Source organism: Triticum dicoccoides, chromosome 6B (genome assembly GCF_002162155.2).
Source record: "Triticum dicoccoides isolate Atlit2015 ecotype Zavitan chromosome 6B, WEW_v2.0, whole genome shotgun sequence".
Classification (NCBI taxonomy): Eukaryota; Viridiplantae; Streptophyta; class Magnoliopsida; order Poales; family Poaceae; genus Triticum; species Triticum dicoccoides.
In genome coordinates, this window is record NC_041391.1 from 321,631,972 (window position 1) to 321,656,451 (window position 24,480).

The following is a 24,480-nucleotide window of genomic DNA, read 5'->3' on the forward strand; positions in this document are numbered from 1 at the left end:
CACCGTGATCGAAGTTTCCGAAGTAGCAAAAGTGTCGAAGAAGTGCAACCGTTCTGTCTTGGCCGGAAGTTCCGGGCCAGACGGAAGTTCCGCGGTCCGGAAGTTCCGGGGACGGCCGGAAGGTCCGGGGGCCGGAAGTTCCGGGCAAGGCCGAAAGTTCCAGGGGTCGGGGATCTGCCAAGAACAGAGACTTCGGGATCGCGGATTTGGGCGGAAAAACTTGGGAAAAACCCAAATCCGAGGGGAACAAGAAGAAATTAGAAGAGAGGAAGAGCAGGGAAGCTAGATCCACTCGGAGCAAAGCAAATCCATGGATCAAATCCAACAAAATCTCAACTCACCAACAAATCACAAAAAAATTTGGGGCTATTTTTGGTGGGGAATTTTCGGAATTAGGACAAAAACAACAAAATCAAGCTAGAAAACAAAGGGTAGGGGCTCCAAAAACGTGATCAACGTGGCTCATGATACCATATGATGTAGGGTGGAACCCTAGGGGGATGATCTTTCACGTTTGGAGAGGATCCTACGGGGAATCACGAAGAACACGCGGAAGCACAAAGGGGAAAACACGGGAAAACGAGAGAGAATCATGAAACTGACATAGAATCAATCACACGAGTGCTAGATCACCAAACACAAAGAGATACACATGATCCACAATCAACAAAGGTAAGGATACAAAGGAACCGTTCTTCTCCGTACGTAGGTCTTGATGATCTTCCCTAGAAAGGGGTCTTGAATCCGCTTGGGGGATCTTCTCCGAAGAGGTCATGAGCTCCGAGGAGAAGTAACCAAGTGGATGAGCAAGGCTCTCACACAAATATGAGCTAAACAAATGCTAACCCTAAAACGTACGGGATGAGGGAGTATATATAGTCTACGGGGCGGAAGGGTACACGGGCCTCGGCCCAAGAGGCTGCGCGCAGGCAGGGCCAGAAGTTCTGGGTGCCGGAGGTTCCGGGCAGGGTCCCGCCTAAGCCGAAACTCGGCACGGGTGAAGCAGGGCTGGCTTCCGGGGGCCGGAAGTTCCGGGCAAGGCCGGAGGTTCCGGGGGGCGGAAGTTCCGGGCCAGGTTCCGGGCAGGTTCCGGGCTAAGGAGAAAGTTGGCATGCCCGGGGTGGTCGATGTCGAAGGAGGCCGGAAGTTCCGGGCAGGCCGGAAGTTCCGGGGTCCGGCAGTTCCGGGCCAGGATCGGGGCAGGTTCTGGGCTGAGCAGAAAGTTGACGCTTGTCGCTTCTTCTTCAGCGCTGTACCTGATCACAGACAGAGTTTCCGTCTGAGGTAGTAGCCATGTCTCATGGGTAGGAAGAGGGATTTCGGAGAGGAGCGAGTTCACCTTATCTTCGATAGCCTTAGAGCGGGCTCGAGTCATGGGTCCACGTGGTGTTAAAGGAGATGTAGATGCGTCCGTGGGGATGAGCGAGGGATGCTCCGCATCACTACCTCACCAAAATAGGCTATGCCTCCTTAGGTATGAAGTGGAACATCACCAAGAAGCTCAAGAGCATCCCCAAGGAGAAGGAGGACCACCCCAAGGCAGTACGAATCAAGACGGAGTGCAACAGCAGCAACACAGGAAGTCCCAGGCGACCCCGTGTGCACGGGCCCCCGAGACCCCGTGCCCACGGGCTACACAGGAAACAGGCGGTGCAGCACCCCATGCAAACGGGCCTGTACCATGCCCACGGGACCCCCGTGCGCACGGGCCCAACTTACCCCATGCGCACGGGCCTCCCAGGATGGCCGGCTGAGATTGCATCTTTGGCTCCACTTCTTCTCCTTCGACCCCAAGGCTATATATTCCGTACCTTGGACCATGTTTAGGGTTAGCAAAGTATTAGATGAGATCTTGGTGAGCTTTGCTCCATTACCTTCCTTCTTCGAGGATCAAGACCCCATAGGGAAGAATCCTTGAGGATTTCAAGACCTCCATTTGGGAGAAGACTACCTTCAAGACCCCTCTTCCTTTGGATTTGGGATGAACTTTGCCATTGTATCTTTCCTTTGATTGTGTTTGTGACTTGTGGATCTTGTGTTGTTACTCTAGTGGATGTGTAATCGGGAATTGATGGAGTGATTACCTCTTGTGTTCATCTTTGAGTTCTTGTTGTTCTTGTGGCTTCTCTCCTTTTTCCCCCTCCAAGAGTGAAAAGGTCCTTCCTAGGGTTCTACCCTACATCAGATAGATTGGTAGGAAAAGACCATCGCTTGTCCCCAACCGCCACTCATAAGGATGACAATCTAAGAATAGCTCATATATCAAATTTGTTACACAACGGTTACCATACGTACATGCTATGGGAATCACAAACTTCAACACAAGTATTCTTTAAATTCATAATTACCCAACTAGCATGTGATAGAGGCAAAGGTGTCCCGTCTTTCGATGAGATGATGGATATCGCTTTGGTGGCAGTCGACTTTGACGATCCGACTACGAACGTGCGAGGACGTCGCGCCTTAGCAATCGCTAAACCAACTCCGAGAGGTTATTGACCACGCCGGAGCACGATCAACCTGACCACGAGGGTCTGTTTCCTGCGAGCAAACGAAGAACAAGCAAGAAACTGAGATTGCAATCTGGATATTGTGAATATAAGATGAAAGCTTTATTGATCAAGGTGGGGTTCTGTGACGCCTTTGTCTGGTCGTTGAACACAAACGAAGTACGCGAAGTTGCAGCTATGGCGAAGTTTTAGTCTAAACAAAACCCAAAGTCTAAACGATGCCCTAAGGGCTGTATATATGGAGGAAGAGGGGGGAATTTCGTGACCCTTGGTGGAGGGGTCCGAAATCAACCCTATCTCTTGTTTCCCCACACATACGGACTGTAAAAATAGCCTATACTTATGTATTTCGAAATTACATGGGCCTGGCCCAATAATAAGGTGACGCAACACCTATAATAGCCTCGGGACGAAATTTATGAAGTGGCATCTTGTATATTTCGTCCAAGGCTTCATGCACCCATTATTGTGGTTTCAAAGTCCGGAAATCATCACTTGTAACTCCGTTCTTGTTCCCCTTGCGCATGCCATCATCTCCATGCTTGTTCTTAATCCAATGTTCATCCTTCTCCAAGCTAGGCCCTTCATTTGTAAGCAAAACAAATGTATCCAATTTAGGCAGCATCATATTCTCATGAACATTAGAATCATTACCAAGAAACGAAAGTACCTGGTAATTTAGTTGGCGTGCACGAGCTCTAGTAATTGGTCCAGTATTTATAGCAGCTGGGGCTATGGGTGTAACAATTGTATTGATGTCCTCATCATCCTCCCCTTCTTGAAATAAAGTCGTCCTCGACGGAAGTTCATCTTCCTCACCCAAATAAGGCTTCAAATCTGCAATGTTAAAAGTGGGACTAACCCCAAAATCTGCAGGCATCTCAAGTTTATATGCATTATCATTTATTTTCTCTAACACCTTAAAGGGACCATCATCACGTGGCATTAACTTTGATTTGCGCAAATCCGGAAATCTATCCTTACGCAAATGTAACCAAACAAGATCTCCAGGTGCAAACACAACATGTTTTCTACCCTTATCTCCAGCAAGTTTATATTTAGCATTCATACGCTCAATGTTTTCCTTAGTTAAGTCATGCATTTTTAAAATCAATTCAGCACGTTGTTTAGCATCAAAATTAACCTTCTCCGAAGATGGAAGAGGCAACAAATCAATAGGTGCACGAGGTAGGAAACCATACACAACTTCAAAAGGGCACATCTTATTAGTAGAATGCAATGAACGATTATAAGCAAATTCAATATGAGGCAAGCATTCCTCCCACATTTTCTTATTATTCTTCAAAACAGCCCTAAGCATAGTAGACAATGTTCTATTGACTACTTCAGTTTGTCCATCAGTTTGGGGGTGACAGGTAGTACTAAAAAGCAGTTTAGTCCCCAACTTAGCCCATAAACATCTCCAAAAGTGGCTAAGAAATTTAGTATCACTCTGAAACAATAGTATTTGGCACACCATGCAAGCGAATAATTTCACGAAAGAACAAATCAGCAACATTAACAGCATCATCGCTTTTATGACATGGTATAAAGTGTGCCATTTTGGAGAATCTATCCACGACAACAAATATGCTATCCCTCCCCTTCTTTGTTCGAGGTAAACCTAAAACAAAGTCCATAGATATATCCTCCCAAGGAACACTAGGTACAGGCAAAGGCATATATAAACCATGAGGATTGAGTCGTGACTTAGCTTTTTGACATGTAGTGCAGCGAGCAATAAAACGCTCAACATCCCGTCTCATCTTTGGCCAAAAGAAATGTGTAGCAAGTACGTCCTCCGTCTTCTTCACGCCAAAGTGTCCAATTAATCCTCCTCCATGCGCCTCCTGCAACAACAAAAGACGAACGGAGCTAGCTGGAATGCATAGCTTGTTAGCACGAAACACAAATCCATCGTTAACGACGAACTTGTTCCACATTCTTCCTTCTTTACAATTCTGCATTACATCTTTAAAATCAGCATCATGCACATATTGATCTTTGATGGTCTCCAAACCAAATATTTTGAAGTCAAGTTGTGAAAGCATAGTATAGCGGCGAGACAATGCATCAGCAATAACATTTTCTTTTCCCTTCTTGTGTTTAATGACATAAGGAAAAGTCTCAATGAATTCAACCCATTTAGCATGTCTACGATTCAGTTTAGCTTGACTTTTAATAAGCTTCAAAGATTCATGATCAGAATGTATAACAAATTCTTTGGGCCATAAATAATGTTGCCATGTTTCTAAAGTCCGAACAAGAGCATATAATTCTTTATCATAAGTAGAATAATTCAGACTAGGCCCACTCAATTTTTCAGAAAAGTATGCAACAGGTTTGCCATCTTGTAATAACACACCGCCTAATCCAATTCCACTAGCATCACATTCAAGCTCAAAAGTCTTATTAAAATCAGGAAGTTGGAGTAAAAGAGCATGTGTCAACTTATCTTTCAATACCGAGAAGGCTTCTTCCTGTGCGGTACCCCAAAGAAAAGGCACATCTTTCTTTGTAAGCTCATTGAGAGGTGCAGCAATGGTGCTGAAATCTCTCACAAAACGCCTATAGAATCCAGCGAGGCCAAGAAAACTCCTCACTTGTGTGACCGTTTTGGGTTGCGGCCAACTCTCAATAGCTTCAATCTTGGCTTTATCAACTTCAATTCCCTGTGGAGTAACAACATAGCCAAGAAAAGATACTCGGTCGGTGCAAAAGGTGCACTTCCCAAGGTTACCAAACAAACGTGCATCACGTAGAGCAATAAAAACAACACGTAAATGTTCCAAATGTTCTTCGAAAGATCTGCTATAAATCAATATGTCATCAAATTAAACTACCACAAATCGTCCAATGAAAGCACGTAAAACTTCATTCATTAATCTCATGAAAGTACTAGGTGCATTAGTTAACCCAAAAGGCATGACTAACCACTCATATAATCCAAACTTAGTTTTGAATGATGTTTTCCATTCATCTCCCAATTTCATACGAATTTGATGGTATCCACTACGCAAATCAACTTTGGAGAATATTGTAGAGCCACTCAATTCATCAAGCATTTCATCTAGCCTAGGAATAGGATGACGATAACGAATAGTAATATTATTAATGCCTCTACAATCAACACACATATGTGATGTACCATCCTTTTTCGGCACTAGAATAATAGGAATAGCACAAGGACTAAGGGATTCGCGTATATAACCTTTGTCGAGAAGCTCTTGTACTTGACGCATAATCTCCTTCGTCTCCTCTGGATTGGTACGGTATGGTGCACGGTTTGGTAGTGAAGCACCGGGAATTAAGTCAATCTGATGCTCAATCCCTCGAATAGGCGGTAATCCCAGTGGCACGTCTTGTGGAAAGACGTCAGCGAACTCCTGCAAAATGTTAGTGACAGCAGGAGGCAAAGAGGAAGGCACGTCCTCGAATGAAAATAATGCCTCTTTGCACACAAAAGCATAGCAAACAGATTTGCTGAAATCTAGCTCATCAATATCAGATTTGGTGGCAAATAAACATGCACTTTTCAATTTAATTTCAGAAGCAACACTAGATGGTTTATTATTAGGCTTCATTTGTTGCTCAAATTCTTTTGCCAATATCTGATTTTTCACTCTTATTCGTCTCCTGTTTTGCTTTATTAGCTCTATTAATATCATCTTTCAAAATGGAATCAGGAGTCATAGGAAGCAAAGTAATATTTTTATCCTTATGAACAAGAGTATAGTGATTGTTTCTACCATGGTGTACAGAATTTTTATCAAATTGCCATGGTCTACCAAGTAATAAGGAACATGCTTGCATAGGTACCACATCACAATCAACATAATCAGCATATGTAGAGATACTAAAATGCACACGAACAGTACGTGTTACCTTAACCTTGCTGCTGTTGTTGAACCATTGGATGTAGTAAGGATGTGGATGTGGTCTTGTGGTGAGAGAAAGCTTCTCCACCATCTCCATGCTAGCCAAGTTGTTGCAGCTCCCTCCATCTATGATGACGCGCACAGAACGTTCTTTTACAACTCCCTTGGTATGGAACAAATTGTGCCTCTGATTTTGCTCAGCTTGTGTGACCTGCACACTCAAAACACGTTGAGCAACTAAACATTCATACCTGTCAGCGTCTTCAGGAGCCATGTATTGCGTCTCATGATCAGAATCATCTCCACCATGTTCTTCACGTGTAATAAGAGCCAAAGTCTCCTCATCATAGTCACTAGCGGACTCATATCCACCATCCGCGGTAGCAATTATCACACGCGGAGATTTGCATTCTCTCGCATAATGACCTCCTCCCTTACAACGAGGACAAATAATATCACTTGTGTGCCCTGTTGATGCCATGGAAGAAGCAGAACTCTGTGCAGGCCCAGCAGGTGCGCTCTTGGCAGATAATGGTGGTTGTGCCTGTTTTCTTGTATCACGACTGGAGGAGACACCTGATTGAGGTGCTGGTGCAGTTGAAGTAGAAGATGCACGCGGTGTCCATGATGAAGGCCGGCCTGCAGAAAAGTTAGTTCGCGCCAATGCTTGTCGATCCTGCACTTCACGTTCAGCTTTACAAGCAAGATGGAATAAACGAGTGATAATAGTATACTCCTTATAGTCTAGAATGGTCTGAATCTCTCTATTTAATCCACCCAGAAAACGTGCAAGCATAGCTTCATTCTCCTCAACAATACCACATCTAATCATGCCAGTTTGTAATTCCTGATAATATTCTTCTACAGAATTTTTTCCTTGTCTTAAGCGTTGTAATTTCTGAAGCAATTCACATTGATAATATGGTGGAACCCAACGAGTACGCATAGCAGTTTTCAAAGCAGCCCAAGTAGTTGGAATAGGATATAATCTACAATGTTCAGACCACCATACATATGCAAAACTAGTGAAAGCACAAACAGCAGCGGCAACCCGTCTCTCCTCGGGATATTGTAAACATGTAAATCGTTGTTCAGTTTCTAACTCCCAAGTAAGATATATATAAGGAACATATCTACCCTCGAAAGGTGGAATATTCAATTTCAGTTTAGGAAGATGGTCATGATCTCGTACCTGAGGGAAAGCCCTACCATTGTGATTATTTGCATGTGGATGACCTGGTGGTTGTGGTGCAGGTGGTTGCTCGTAGTTCTGATTTTGAGCAACCTCATCCTCGTAATCTCCCACATAATCATCCTCCTCCGCATCAGCAGCAGGAGCCACAGAAGTATCAACAGCAGCACCAACAGTTTGGCCAAACGCAAGAGGAACACGGCTCGCTCGGCGGAGATCTGTTTCGCGACGTGGAGGTAGGCGTTGTTGTTGTTGTTGGAGAGGTGCGTTAGGTGCAGCGGGTGGTGGTGGTGGAAGACGCGCGAGCAATTCATTAAACTTGTTATCGAGCTTTGTTTCGAACGTCTTCTCCATGCCATCTATCTTCTCCATGGCCTCTTCAAATCTGTTTAGCACATCTTGCACCTGTCCACTCATCATTTCCTGAAATTTATCATGCAAATCCTTATTCGTCATGTTCTCCCAGTCAGTCTCATCGGCTTGTGATCCTGGCATGGTTAGAAGCAATAGAAACACACAAGAATATGATCCTACAGACCACTAACAAGAGGTGGTGGTGGGTGTCACAAATCCGTCAAGCAAATCTCAAATTCTTACCAGTTCTTACCCAGCAGCAGGTGGTGATCGGCAACCGTTGTAGTCAAAAACTCTCAAAGCTTGGGTAGAGCGATTACCAAGGAGAGTCAAACGCACGACATAGATGTATGTGGAGCTGGGAAGGCTTATAATATGGTAGCAAAAAGGGTCAGCAATAATCAATTCAGAGATGCAAAGTTGAATAAACGCTCAACGACGGTACTGTGCTGGTCCTAGGCTAGACTGTGCTAGAGACGCGAGCCTAGAACACCAACAAAATCACGGCGCGGCACGTAAACAAGGGAAAAGCACACTCTGGATTTTTTTTCGCTCTTTTTTTTGCGCTGTTTTTTTTGCGCTGCTTTTTTTTTGCGAAAAATCACTATAATGTCGAGTGTCTCAAAACTCTTCCTAGGTCAAACTGACAGGATGGGCACAAAATTTTTTCGACCAATTTTTTTTTCGACTGCCCGGACCCAAAAACTGGAAACGGGTCAAAAAAAACTTCCTATAATGGCACCTGTCTCAAAACACTCAGAAACACCTAAAAATAGGATAGCCAGAATTTTTTTCGAAAAATGCATTTTCGAAAATTTTTGGGCCTAAACGGATGGTGGTTTCCGGACTTTTTTTTTCCGAAACCTACTCCGGCAAGGAAACATGAATCGGAATCTAGATGGATCTCGAAAACAAACCTAATATGACAAGAACTCGGATTGGTGGTGGATATATGGTAGTAGATGGCAGCGGTGGTGATATATGACAGCGGTGGTGGTATATGGATACGGATTCGAAGCGGTGGTGGATAAGCGGCGGTGGTAGATGGCAGGGGCGATGATGATGGTGCGGGGGCGGCGTGACAACTTATGACCAGAACTCGAAACTCTAAAAGACTAGACTCTAAGACCAGCAACTAGACACGACGATGCAACCGCAAATTCAACAAAGCAAAACCCTAAAAAGATTATGCAAAGGCTCAGATTGGTTCGGATATGATGAACTAACCCTAATTTTTTTTGTGGCTTTTTCGTGGACTGTAGGTATGAAGAACAGACTCGATCTAAACTACGAAAAACTGTAAAATCTCACCGAGCAACCTGGAAATCTGATACCACTTGATAGAGGCAAAGGTGTCCCGTCTTTCGATGAGATGATGGATATCGCTTTGGTGGTAGTCGACTTTGACGATCCGACTACGAACGTGCGAGGACGTCGCGCCTTAGCAATCGCTAAACCAACTCCGAGAGGTTATTGACCACACTGGAGCACGATCAACCTGACCACGAGGGTCTGTTTCCTGCGAGCAAACGAAGAACAAGCAAGAAACTGAGATTGCAATCTGGATATTGCGAATATAAGATGAAAGCTTTATTGATCAAGGTGGGGTTCTGTGACGCCTTTGTCTGGTCGTTGAACACAAACGAAGTACGCGAAGTTGCAGCTATGGCGAACTTTTAATCTAAAAAAAACCCAAAGTCTAAACGATGCCCTAAGGGCTGTATATATGGAGGAAGAGGGGGGAATTTCGTGACCCTTGGTGGAGGGGTCCGAAATCAACCCTATCTCTTGTTTCCCCACACATATGGACTGTAAAAATAGCCTATACTTATGTATTTCGAAATTACATGGGCCTGGCCCAATAATAAGGTGACGCAGCACCTATAATAGCCTCGGGACGAAATTTATGAAGTGGCATCTTGTATATTTCGTCCAAGGCTTCATGCACCCATTATGGTGGCTTCAAAGTCCTGAAATCATCACTTGTAACTCCGTTCTTGTTCCCCTTGCGCATGCCATCATCTCCATGCTTGTTCTTAATCCAATGTTCATCCTTCTCCAAGCTAGGCCCTTCATTTGTAAGCAAAACAAATGTATCCAATTTAGGCAGCATCATATTTTCATGAACATTAGAATCATTACCAAGAAACGAAAGTACCTGGTAATTTAGTTGGTGTGCGCGAGCTCTGGTAATTGGTCCAGTATTTATAGCAGCAGGGGCTGTGGGTGTAACAATTGTATTGATGTCCTCATCAGCATGACTCTAATATCACCACCGCTATATCTCAAAACAATTATCAAGTATCAAATTGATCATAGCATCCAATTCACTTTCTATGATATTTTTTATTATACCCAACTTGGATGCCCATCACTCTAGGACCAATTTTATAACCATAGCAAATACCATGCTTTTCTAAGAGACTCTCAAAATAATATGAGTGAAGCATGAGAGATCAACAATTTTTACAAAATTAAGCCACAACCGTGCTCTAAAAGATATAAATGAAGCACTAGAGCAAAAATTATCTAGCTCAAAATATATAAGTGAAGCACATAGAGTATTCTAATAAATTCTAATCAAGTGGGCTTCTCCCAAAAGTGTGTACAGCAAGGATGATTGTGGTAATCTCAAAAGCAAAGACTAATATAATACACGAAGCTCCAAGCAAAACACTTATCATTCTAGGACCAATTTTATAACCATAGCAAATACCATGCTGTTCTAAGAGACTCTCAAAATAATATAAGTGAAGCATGAGAGACTAACAATTTCTACAAAATTAAGCCACCGCCTTGCTCTAAAAGATATAATTGAAGTACTAGAGCAAAAACTATCTAGCTCAAAAGATATAAGTGAAGCCCATAAAGTATTCTAATAAATTCCAATTCATGTGTGTCTCTCTAAAAGGTGTGTATAGCAAGGATGATTGTGAGAAACTAAAAAGAAAAGACTCAAATCATACAAGACGCTCCAAGCAAAACAATTATCATGTGGCGAATAAAAATATAGCTCCAAGTAAAGTTACCTATAGACGAAGATGAAAGAGGGGATGCCTTCCAGGGCATCCCCAAGCTTAGGCTTTTGGTTATCCTTGAATATCTTGGGGTTCCATGGGCATCCCCAAGCTTAGGCTCTTGCCACTCCTTATTCCATAGTCCATCAATCTTTACCCAAAACTTGAAAACTTCACAACACAAAACTCAACAGGAAATCTCATAAGCTCCGTTAGTGCAAGAAAGAAAAACCACCACATAAGGTACTGTCATGAACTCATTCTTTTGTTATATTGGTGTTAAACCTACTGTATTCCAACTTCTCTATGGTTCATAACCCCCAATACTAGCCATAGATGCATCAAAATAAGCAAACAACACACGAAAAACAGAATCTGTCAAAAACAGAATAGTCTGTAGCAATCTGTAACTCTCGAATACTTCTGGAACTCTAAAAATCTTACCAAAATAGGAAGTCCCGGGAAATTTGTCTATTGATCTACAGCAAAAAGAATCAACGCAAAATCGTGTTTCTGTGAATTACTACAATTATGTTCGTGCGCGCAAAGTTTCTGTTTTTCAGCAGAATCAAATTAACTATCACCATAGGTTATCCTATAGGTTCTACTTGGCACAAACACTAATTAAAATATGAAAACACATCTAAACAGAAGCTAGATGAAATATTTATAACTAAACAGAGGATATATCTAAGTAGTGCCATCTTTAATTTTCAGTTTTTTAGCGGAGTCATGCTCGAATCCGGGAGGTTCTTTACGTTTCCCTTCATACTCGGGAATTTTTAGATCTAAAGAATCCAACCTCTTATTGCAAATGATAGAGGCAAATGTGTCCCAATGTTTCGATCAGATGGTGGCTATCGTTTTCTGTGGGAGTCGACCTTGAAGATCCGACTACGAACGTGCGAGACATCGCGCCTTAGCAATCGCTAAACCAACTTCCGAGGGGTTATTGACCACGCTGGAGCACGTTCAACCTGACCACGAGGGTCTATCTCCTGTGAGCAAACAAAGAACAAGCAAGAAACTGAGATTGCAATCTGGATATTGCGAATATAAGATGAAAGCTTTATTGATCAAGGTGGGGTTCTGAGATGTCTTTGTCTGGTCGTTGAACACAAACGAAGTACACGAAGTTGCAGCTATGGAGAACTTTAATCTAAACAAAACCCAAAGTCTAATGGTGCCCTAAGGGCTGTATATATGGAGGAAGAGGGGGGAATTTCGTGGCCCTTGGTGGAGGGGTGCGAAATCAACCCTATCTCTTGTTTCCCCACACATACGGACTCTAAAAATAGCCTATACTTATGTATTTCGAAATTACATGGGCCTGGCCCAATAATAAGGTGACGCAGCACCTAAAATAGCCTCGGGACGAAATTTATGAAGTGGCATCTTGTATATTTCGTCCAAGGCTTCATGCACCCATTATGGTGGCTTCAAAGTCCTGAAATCATCACTTGTAACTCCGTTCTTGTTCCCCTTGCGCATGCCATCATCTCCATGCTTGTTCTTAATCCAATGTTCATCCTTCTCCAAGCTAGGCCCTTCATTTGTAAGCAAAACAAATGTATCCAATTTAGGCAGCATCATATTTTCATGAACATTAGAATCATTACCAAGAAACGAAAGTACCTGGTAATTTAGTTGGTGTGCGCGAGCTCTGGTAATTGGTCCAGTATTTATAGCAGCAGGGGCTGTGGGTGTAACAATTGTATTGATGTCCTCATCAGCATGACTCTAATATCACCACCGCTATATCTCAAAACAATTATCAAGTATCAAATTGATCATAGCATCCAATTCACTTTCTATGATATTTTTTATTATACCCAACTTGGATGCCCATCACTCTAGGACCAATTTTATAACCATAGCAAATACCATGCTTTTCTAAGAGACTCTCAAAATAATATGAGTGAAGCATGAGAGATCAACAATTTTTACAAAATTAAGCCACAACCGTGCTCTAAAAGATATAAATGAAGCACTAGAGCAAAAATTATCTAGCTCAAAATATATAAGTGAAGCACATAGAGTATTCTAATAAATTCTAATCAAGTGGGCTTCTCCCAAAAGTGTGTACAGCAAGGATGATTGTGGTAATCTCAAAAGCAAAGACTAATATAATACACGAAGCTCCAAGCAAAACACTTATCATTCTAGGACCAATTTTATAACCATAGCAAATACCATGCTGTTCTAAGAGACTCTCAAAATAATATAAGTGAAGCATGAGAGACTAACAATTTCTACAAAATTAAGCCACCGCCTTGCTCTAAAAGATATAATTGAAGTACTAGAGCAAAAACTATCTAGCTCAAAAGATATAAGTGAAGCCCATAAAGTATTCTAATAAATTCCAATTCATGTGTGTCTCTCTAAAAGGTGTGTATAGCAAGGATGATTGTGAGAAACTAAAAAGAAAAGACTCAAATCATACAAGACGCTCCAAGCAAAACAATTATCATGTGGCGAATAAAAATATAGCTCCAAGTAAAGTTACCTATAGACGAAGATGAAAGAGGGGATGCCTTCCAGGGCATCCCCAAGCTTAGGCTTTTGGTTATCCTTGAATATCTTGGGGTTCCATGGGCATCCCCAAGCTTAGGCTCTTGCCACTCCTTATTCCATAGTCCATCAATCTTTACCCAAAACTTGAAAACTTCACAACACAAAACTCAACAGGAAATCTCATAAGCTCCGTTAGTGCAAGAAAGAAAAACCACCACATAAGGTACTGTCATGAACTCATTCTTTTGTTATATTGGTGTTAAACCTACTGTATTCCAACTTCTCTATGGTTCATAACCCCCAATACTAGCCATAGATGCATCAAAATAAGCAAACAACACACGAAAAACAGAATCTGTCAAAAACAGAATAGTCTGTAGCAATCTGTAACTCTCGAATACTTCTGGAACTCTAAAAATCTTACCAAAATAGGAAGTCCCGGGAAATTTGTCTATTGATCTACAGCAAAAAGAATCAACGCAAAATCGTGTTTCTGTGAATTACTACAATTATGTTCGTGCGCGCAAAGTTTCTGTTTTTCAGCAGAATCAAATTAACTATCACCATAGGTTATCCTATAGGTTCTACTTGGCACAAACACTAATTAAAACATGAAAACACATCTAAACAGAAGCTAGATGAAATATTTATAACTAAACAGAGGATATATCTAAGTAGTGCCATCTTTAATTTTCAGTTTTTTAGCGGAGTCATGCTCGAATCCGGGAGGTTCTTTACGTTTCCCTTCATACTCGGAAATTTTTAGATCTAAAGAATCCAACCTCTTATTGCAAATGATAGAGGCAAATGTGTCCCAATGTTTCGATCAGATGGTGGCTATCGTTTTCTGTGGGAGTCGACCTTGAAGATCCGACTACGAACGTGCGAGACATCGCGCCTTAGCAATCGCTAAACCAACTTCCGAGGGGTTATTGACCACGCTGGAGCACGTTCAACCTGACCACGAGGGTCTATTTCCTGTGAGCAAACAAAGAACAAGCAAGAAACTGAGATTGCAATCTGGATATTGCGAATATAAGATGAAAGCTTTATTGATGAAGGTGGGGTTCTGAGATGTCTTTGTCTGGTCGTTGAACACAAACGAAGTACACGAAGTTGCAGCTATGGAGAACTTTAATCTAAACAAAACCCAAAGTCTAATGGTGCCCTAAGGGCTGTATATATGGAGGAAGCGGGGGGAATTTCGTGGCCCTTGGTGGAGGGGTGCGAAATCAACCCTATCTCTTGTTTCCCCACACATACGGACTCTAAAAATAGCCTATACTTATGTATTTCGAAATTACATGGGCCTGACCCAATAATAAGGTGACGCAGCACCTAGAATAGCCTCGGGACGAAAGTTATGAAGTGGCATCTTGTATATTTCGTCCAAGGCTTCATGCACCAATTATGGTGGCTTCGAAGTCCTGAAATCATCGCTTGTAACTCTGTTCTTGTTCCCTTTGCGCATGCCATCATCTCCATGCTTGTTCTTGCTCCAATGTTCATCCTTATCCAAGCTAGGCACTTCATTTGTAAGAAAAAACAAATGTATCCAATTTAGGCAGCATCATATTCTCATGAACATTAGAATCATTACCAAGAAACGAAAGTACCTGATAATTTAATTGGTGTGCGCGAGCTCTAGTAATTGGTCCAGTATATGTAGCAGTAGGGGCTGTGGGTGTAACAATGGTATTGATGTCCTCATCATCCTCCCCTTCTTGAAATAAAGTCGTCCTCGTCGGAAGCTCATCTTCCTCACCCAAATAAGGCTTCAAATCTGCAATGTTAAAAGTGGGACTAACCCCAAAATCTGTAGGCAACTCAAGTTTATATGCATTATCATTTATTTTCTCTAACACCTTAAAAGGACCATCAGCACAAGGCATTAGCTTTGATTTGCACAAATCAGGAAATCTATCCTGATGCAAATGTAACCAAACAAGATCTCCAGGTGCAAACACAACATGTTTTCTACCCTTATCACCAGCAAGTTTATATTTAGCATTCATACGCTCAATGTTCTCCTTAGTTAACTCATGCATTTTAAAAATTAACCTTCTCCTAACGTGGAAGAGGCAACAAATCAATAGTTACACGAGGTAGGAAACCATACACAACTTCAAAAGGGCACATCTTAGTAGTAGAATGCAATGAACGATTATAAGAAAATTCAATATGAGGCAAGCATTCCTCCCACATTTTCTTATTATTCTTCAAAACAGCCCTAAGCATAGTAGACAATGTTCTATTGACTACTTCAGTTTGTCAATCAGTTTGGGGGTGACAAGTAGTACTAAAAAGCAGTTTAGTCCCCAACTTATCCCATAAACATCTCCAAAAGTGGCTAAGAAATTTAGTATCACGATCTGAAACAATAGTATTTGGCACACCATGCAAGCGAATAATTTCACGAAAGAACAAATCAGCAACATTAACAGCATCATCGCTTTTATGACATGGTATAAAGTGTGCCATTTTCGAGAATCTATCCACGACAACAAATATGCTATCCCTCCCCTACTTTGTTCGAGGTAAACCTAAAACAAAGTCCATAGATATATCCTCCCAAAGAACACTAGGTACAGGCAAAGGCATATATAAACCATGAGGATTGAGTCGTGACTTAGCTTTTTGACATGTAGTGCAGCGAGCAACAAAGCGCTCAACATCCCGTCTCATCTTTGGCCAAAAGAAATGTGTAGCAAGTACGTCCTCCGTCTTCTTCACGGCAAAGTGTCCCATTAGTCCTCCTCCATGCGCCTCCTGCAACAACAAAAGACGAACGGAGCTAGCTGGAATGCATAGCTTGTTAGGACGGAACACAAATCCATCATTAACGATGAACTTGTTCCATGTTCTTCCTTCTTTACAATTCTGCAATACATCTTTAAAATCAGCATCATGCACATATTGATCTTTAGATTCATGATCAGAATGTATAACAAATTCTTTGGGCCATAAATAATGTTGCCATGTTTCTAAAGTCCGAACAAGAGCATATAATTCTTTATCATAAGTAGAATAATTTAGACTAGGCCCACTCAATTTTTCAGAAAAGTATGCAACAGGTTTGCCATCTTGTAATAACACACCTCCTAATCCAATTCCACTAGCATCACATTCAAGCTCAAAAGTCTTATTAAAATCAAGAAGTTGGAGTAAAGGAGCATGTGTCAACTTATCTTTCAATACCGTGAAGGCTTCTTCCTGTGCGGTACCCCAAAGAAAAGGCACATCTTTCTTTGTAAGCTCGTTGAGAGGTGTAGCAATGGTGCTGAAATCTCTCACAAAACGCCTATAGAATCCAGCGAGGCTAAGAAAATTCCCCACTTGTGTGACCGTTTTGGGCTGCGGCCAACTCTCAATAGCTTCAATCTTGGCTTTGTCAACTTCAATTCCCTGTGGAGTAACACATAGCCAAGAAAAGACACTCAGTCGGTGCAAAAGGTGCACTTCCCAAGGTTACCAAACAAACGTGCATCATGTAGAGCAATAAAAACAGCACGTAAATGTTCCAAATGTTCTTCCAAAGATCTGCTATAAATCAATATGTCATCAAAGTAAACTACCACAAATCGTCCAATGAAAGCACGTAAAACTTCATTCATTAATCTCATGAAAGTACTAGGTATATTAGTTAACCCAAAAGGCATGACTAACCACTCATATAATCCAAACTTAGTTTTAAATGCCGTTTTCCATTCATCTCCCAATTTCATACGAATTTGATGGTATCCACTACGCAAATCAACTTTGGAGAATATTGTAGAGCCACTCAATTCACCAAGCATATCATCTAGCCTAGGAATAGGATGACGATAACGAATAGTAATATTATTAATGCATCTACAATCAACACACATACATGATGTACCATCCTTTTTTGGCACTAGAATAATAGGAACAGCACAAGGACTAAGGGATTCGCGTATATAACCTTTGTCGAGCAGCTCCTGTACTTGACGCATAATCTCCTTCGTCTCCTCTGGATTGGTACGGTATGGTGCACGGTTGGGTAATGATGCACCGGGAATTAAGTCAATCTGATGCTCAATCCCTCGAATGGGAGGTAATCCCGGTGGCACGTCTTGTGGAAAGACGTCAGCGAACTTCTGCAAAATGTTAGTGACAGTAGGAGGCAAAGAGGAAGGCACATCCTCGAATGAAAATAATGCCTCTTTGCACACAAAAGCATAGCAAACAGATTTGCTGAAATCTAGCTCATCAATATCAAATTTAGTGGCAAGTAAACATGCACTTATCAATTTAATTTCAGAAGCAACACTAGATGGTTTACTATTAGGCTTCATTTATTGCTCAAATTTTTTTGCCACAATCTGATTTTCACTCTTATTTTTGTCCTGTTTTGCTTTATTAGCTCTATTAATATCATCTTTCAAAATGGAATCAGGAGTCATAGGAAGCAAAGTAATATTTTTATCCTTATGAACAAGAGTATACTGATTCTTTCTACCATGGTGTACAATTTTTTTATCAAATTGCCATGGTTGACCAAGTAATAAGGAACATGCTTGCATAGGTACCACATCACAATCAACATAATCAGCATATGTAGAGATACAAAAATGCACACGAACAGTACGTATTACCTTAACCTTGTTGCTATTGTTGAACCATTGGATGTAGTAACGATGTGGATGTGGTCTTGTGGTCAGAGATAGCTTCCCCACCATCTCCATGCTAGCCAAGTTGTTGCAGATTCCTCCATCTATAATGACGCGCACAGAAAGTTCCTTCACAACTCCCTTTGTATGGAACACACTGTGCCTCTGATTTTGCTCAGCTTGTGTGACCTGCACACTCAAAACACGTTGAGCAACTAAACATTCATAGCTGTCAGCATCTTCAGGAGCCATGTATTGCGTCTCATGATCAGAATCATCTCCACCATGTTCTTCACGTGTAATAAGAGCCAAAGTCTCCTCATCATAGTCACAAGCGGACTCATACCCATCATCCTCAGTACCAATCATCACACGCTGAGATTTCCATTCTCTCGCATAATGACCTCTTCCCTTACAACGACGACAAATAATATCACTTGTGTGCCCTGTTGATGCCATGGAAGAAGAAGAACTCTATGCAGGCCCGGCAGGTGCGCTCTTGGCAGATAGTGGTGGCTGTGCCTGCTTTCTTGTATCATGGCTGGATGTGGCACCTAATGAAGGTGCTGGTGCAGTGGAAGTAGAAGATCCACGCGGTGTCCATAATGAAGGTCGACCTGCAGAAAAGTTAGTGCGCGCCAATGCTTCTCGATCCTGCACTTCACGTTCAGCTTTACAAGCAAGATGAAATAAACGAGTGATATTAGTATACTCCTTATACTCTAGAATGGTCTGAATCTCTCTATTTAATGCACCCATAAAACGTGCAAGCATAGCTTCATACTCCTCAACAATACGACCTCTTATCATGCCAGTTTGTAATTCCTGATAATATTCTTCTATAGAATTTTTCCCTTGTCTTAAACGCTGCAATTTTTGAAGCAATTCACGTTGATAATATGGTGGAACCCAACGAGTACACATAGCAGTTTTTAAAGCAGCCCAAGTAGTTGGAATAGGATATAATCTACAATGTTCAGACCACCATACACATGCAAAACTAGTGAAAGCACAAACAGCAGCAGCAACCCGTCTCTCCTCAGGATATTGTAGACATGTAAATCATTGTTCAGTTTCTAACTCCCAAGTAAGATAAATATCAGGAACATATCTACCCTCAAATGATGGAATATTCAATTTCAGTGTAGGAAGATGGTCATGATCTCGTACCTGAGGGAGAGCCCTACCATTGTGATTATTTGCATGTGGACGACCTGGTGGTTGTGGTGCTGGTGGTTGCACGTAGTTCTGATTTTGATCAACCTCATCCTTGTAGTCTCCTGCATAATCATCCTCCGCATCAGCAGCAGGAGCCACAGAAATATCAACAGGAGCACCAACAGTTTGGCCAGGATGAAGAAGGACACGGCTCGCTCGGCGGAGGGTTGTTTCACGACGTGGAGGTAGTAGTAGTTGTTGTTGTTGCAGAGGTGCGGCAGGTGCAGCCGGTGGTGGAAGACGCGCAAGCAGTTCATTAAATCTGTTATCGAGCTTTGTTTCGAACGTCTTCTCAAGGCCAGTGATCTTCTCCATGGCCTCTTCAAAATTGTTCAGCACATCTTGCACCTGTTCAGTCATCATTTGCTGAAACTTATAATGAAGCTCCTTGTTCGTTAAGTTCTCCCAGTCAATCTCGTTGGCTTGTGATCCTAGCATGGTTAGCAGCAATAGAAACACAGAAGAATATGATCCGACAGACTACTAACAAGTGGTGGTGGTGGGTGTCACAAATCCATCAAGCAAAACTCAAATTCTTACCAGTTCTTACCCAGCAGCAGGCGGTGATCGGCAACCGTTGTAGTCAAAACTCTCAAAGCTTGGATAGAGCGATTACCAGGGAGAGTCAAACGCACGACGTTGATGTATGTGGAGCTGGGAAGGCTTATAATATGGTAGCAAAAGGTCAGCAATAATCAATTCAGAGATGCAAAGTTGAATAAACGCTCAACGACGGTACTGTGCTGGTCCTAGGCTAGACCATGCTAGAGACGCGAGCCTAGAACACTAACAAAATCACGGCGCGACACATAATCAAGGGAGGAGCACACTCTGATTTTTTTTCTCTTTTTTTTGCACTTTTCTCCTCTTTTTTCTTGCTCCGCACCAATTTTTTTTCGAAAAAGTCTATAAATGGTCTAAAAACTGCCTAGCCAGAATTTTCCAGACTTAGTTATTTTTGAAACTGGAACTATTTTTCTTGTATAGGTGGCACTGATGTTGGGAAGTCCGACTTGGTCACGACTCCGAGTATGGCGTGATCTAGAAATCAAAATCAAACCAACAAATACTAGACTCGGACTGGTGGCGAAGATGAATCTGGTGGAAACTCGGACTTGTGGCGGATATATGTAGGGCAGTGGAACACAGACTGGTGGCGAATCACTGATGGAGGTGCACTCGGATTATCGTGATGGCGGTGAATATGTGGTATATGGCAGCGGTGATGACGATGGTGGTATATGACAGCGGTGATGATGATGGTGGTATATGGCGGCGGTGATGACGATGGTGGTATATGGCAGCGGTGACGATGATGGTGGTATATGGCAGCGGTGATGGATGCGGCGGCGGCGTGACAACTTGTGAACAGAACTCGAAACTCTAAAGGACTAGACACTAAGACCAGAAACTCGACACAATGATGCAACCGCAAATTCAACAAAGAAAAATACTCAAAAGACTATGCAAAGGCTCAGATTGGTTCGGATATGATGACCTAACCCTAATTTTTTGTTTGGCTTTTTCGTGGACTGTAGGTATGAAGAACAGACTCCATCTAAAATCTCACAGACTTGATAGAGGCAAAGGTGTCCCGATGTTTTGATGAGATGGTGGCTATCATTTTCTGTGGGAGTCGACCTTGACAATCCGACTACAAACGTGCGAGACATCGCGCCTTAGCAATCGCTAAACCAACTTCCGAGGGGTTATTGACCACGCCGGAGCATGTTCAACCTGACCACGAGGGTCTGTTTCCTGCGAGCAAACGAAGAACAAGCAAGAAATTGAGATTGCAATCTGGATATTGCGAATATAAGATGAAAGCTTTATTGATGAAGGTGGGGTTCTAAGACGTCTTTGTCTGGTTGTTGAACACAAAGGAAGTACGCGAAGTTGCAGCTATGGAGAACTTTAATCTAAACAAAACCCAAAGTCTAACGGTGCCCTAAGGGCTGTATATATGGAGGAAGAGGGGGGAATTTCGTGGCCCTTGGTGGAGGGGTCCGAAATCAACCCTATCTCTTGTTTCCCCACACATACGAACTCTAAAAATAGCCTATACTTATGTATTTCGAAATTACATGGGCCTGGCCCAATAATAAGGTGACACAGCACCAAGAATAGCCTCGGGACGAAAGTTATGAATTGGCATCTTGTATATTTCGTCCAAGGTTTCATGCACCCATTCTGGTGGCTTCAAAGTCATGAAATCATCACTTGTAACTCTGTTCTTGTTCCCTTTGCGCATGCCATCATCTCCATGCTTGTTCTTGCTCCAATGTTCATCCTTCTCCAAGCTAGGCCCTTCATTTGTAAGCAAAACAAATGTATCCAATTTAGGCAGCATCATATTCTCATGAACATTAGAATCATTACCAAGAAACGAAAGTACCTGGTAATTTAGTTGGCGTGCGCGAGCTCTAGTAATTGGTCCAGTATGTATAGCAGCAGGGACTGTGGGTGTAACAATGGTATTGATGACCAATTACTAGAGCTCGCGCATGCCAACTAAATTACCAGGTACTTTCGTTTCTTGGTAATGATTCTAATGTTCATGAGAATATGATGCTGCCTAAATTGGATACATTTGTTTTGCTTACAAATGAAGGGCCTAGCTTGGAGAAGGATGAACATTGGAGCAAGAGAAAGCATGGAGATGATGGCATGCGCAAGCGGAACAAGAACGGAGTTATGAGTGATGATTTCAGGTCTTTGAAGCCACCATAACGAGTGCATGAAGCCTTGGACGAAATATACAAGATGCCACTTCATAAATTTCGTCCAGAGGCTATTATAGGTGATGCGTCACCTTTTTATTGGGCCAGGCCCATGTAATTTCGAAATACATTAGTATATGCTATTTTTAGAGTCCGTATGTGTGGGGAAACAAGAGATAGGGTTGATTTCGGACCCCTCCACCAAGGGCCACGAAATTCCCCCTCTCTTCATCCATATATACAGCCCTTAGGGCACCGTTTAGACTTTGGGTTTTGTTTAGATTAAAGTTCACCATAGCTGCAACTTCGCGTACTTCGTTTATGTTCAACGACCAGACAAAGGCGTAACAGAACCCCACCTTGATCAATAAAGCTTTCATCTTATATTCGCAATATCCAGATTGAAATCTCAGTTTCTTGCTTGTTCTTCATTTGCTCGCAGGAAACAGACCCTCGTGGTCAGGTTGATCGTGCTCCGGCGTGGTCAATAACCTCTCGGAGTTGGTTTAGCGATTGCTAAGGCGCGACGTCCTCGCACGTTCGTAGTCGGATCATCAAAGTCGACTTCCACCAAAGCGAAATCCATCATCTCATCAAAAGACGGGACACCTTTGCCTCTATCAAGTGGTATCAGATTTCCAGGTTGCTCGGTGAGATTTTACAGTTTTTCGTAGTTTAGATCGAGTCTGTTTCTTCATACCTATAGTCCACAAAAAAAAGCCAAAAAAAATTAGGGTTAGTTCATCCTATCGGAACCAATCTGAGCCATTGCATAATCTTTTCTGTATTTGCGTTGTTGAATTTGTGGTTGCATCGTCGTGTCTAGTTGCTGGTCTTAGTGTCTAGTCCTTTAGAGTTTCGAGTTCTGTTCACAAGTTGTCACGCCGCCGCCGCATCATCATCATCACCGCTGCCATATACCACCATCGTCATCACCGCTGCCATATACCACCATCGTCATCACCGCTGCCATATACCACCATCTTCATCACCGCTGCCATCTACCACCGTCGACATCACCGCAGAAATATACCACATATCCACCGCCATCACGCCAATCCGAGTCCACCTGCAACATATATCCGCCACCAGTCTGAGTTCCACCAGATTCTTCTCCGCCACCAGTCCGAGTTCCACCAGATTCATCTCTGCCACCAGTCCTAGTCCGAGTCCAGTATCTTGTTACTCTGTTTTGGATTTCGGGACCACGCCATAATCCGAGTCGTGACAGAGTAGGACTCCCGAATTGTCGTGGTACCCGCAAAAGAAAAATAGTTCCAGTTTCAAAAAAAAGAGGAAAGAGAAGTGAAAAAAAGAGAAAAAAATTCAGAGTGTGCTCCTCCCTTGTTTACGTGCAGTGCCGTGATTTTGTTCGTGTTCTAGGCTCGCGTCTCTAGCACAGTCTAGCCTAGGACCAGCACAGTACCGTCATTGGGCGTTTATTCAACTTTGCATCTCTGAATTGATTATTGCTGACCTTTTTGGCTACCATATTATAAGCCTTCCTAGCTCCACATACATCTACGTCATGCGTTTGACTCTCCCTGGTAATCGCTCTATCCAAGCTTTGAGAGTTTTGACTACAACGGTTGCCGATGACCGCCTGCTGCTGGGTAAGAACTGGTAAGAATTTGAGATTTGCTTGACGGATTTGTGACACCCACCACAACCTCTTGTTAGTAGTCTGTAGGATCATATTCTTGTGTGTTTCTATTGTTGCTAACCATGCCAGGATCACAAGCCGACGAGACTGACTGGGAGAACATGAAGAATAAGGATTTGCATGATAAATTTCAGCAAATGATGAGTGGATAGGTGCAAGATGTGCTAAACAGATTTGAAGAGGCCATGGAGAAGATCGATGGCATGGAGAAGACGTTCGAAACAAAGCTCGATAACAAGTTTAATGAATTACTCGCGCGTCTTCCACCACCACCACCCGCTGCACCTAACGCACCTCTACAACAACAACAACAACTAACTTTTCTGCAGGTCGACCTTCATCATGGACACCGCGTGCATCTTCTACTTCAACTGCACCAGCACCTCAATCAGGTGCCTCCTCCAGCCGTGATACAAGAAAACAGGCACAACCACCATTATCTGCCAAGAGCGCACCTGCAGGGCCTGCCCAACATTCTTCTTCTTCCATGGCATCAACAGGGCACACAAGTGATATTATTTGTCGTCGTTGTTAGGGAGGAGGTCATTATGCGAGAGAATGCAAATCTCAGCGTGTGATGATTGCTACCGCGGATGGTGGATATGAGTCCGCTAGTGACTATGATGAGGAGACTTTGGCTCTTATTACATGTGAAGAACATGGTGGAGATGATTCTGATCATGAGATGCAATACATGGCTCCTGAAGACGCTGACAGGTATGAATGTTTAGTTGCTCCGTGTTTTGAGTGTGCAGGTTACACAAGCTGAGCAAAATCAGAGGC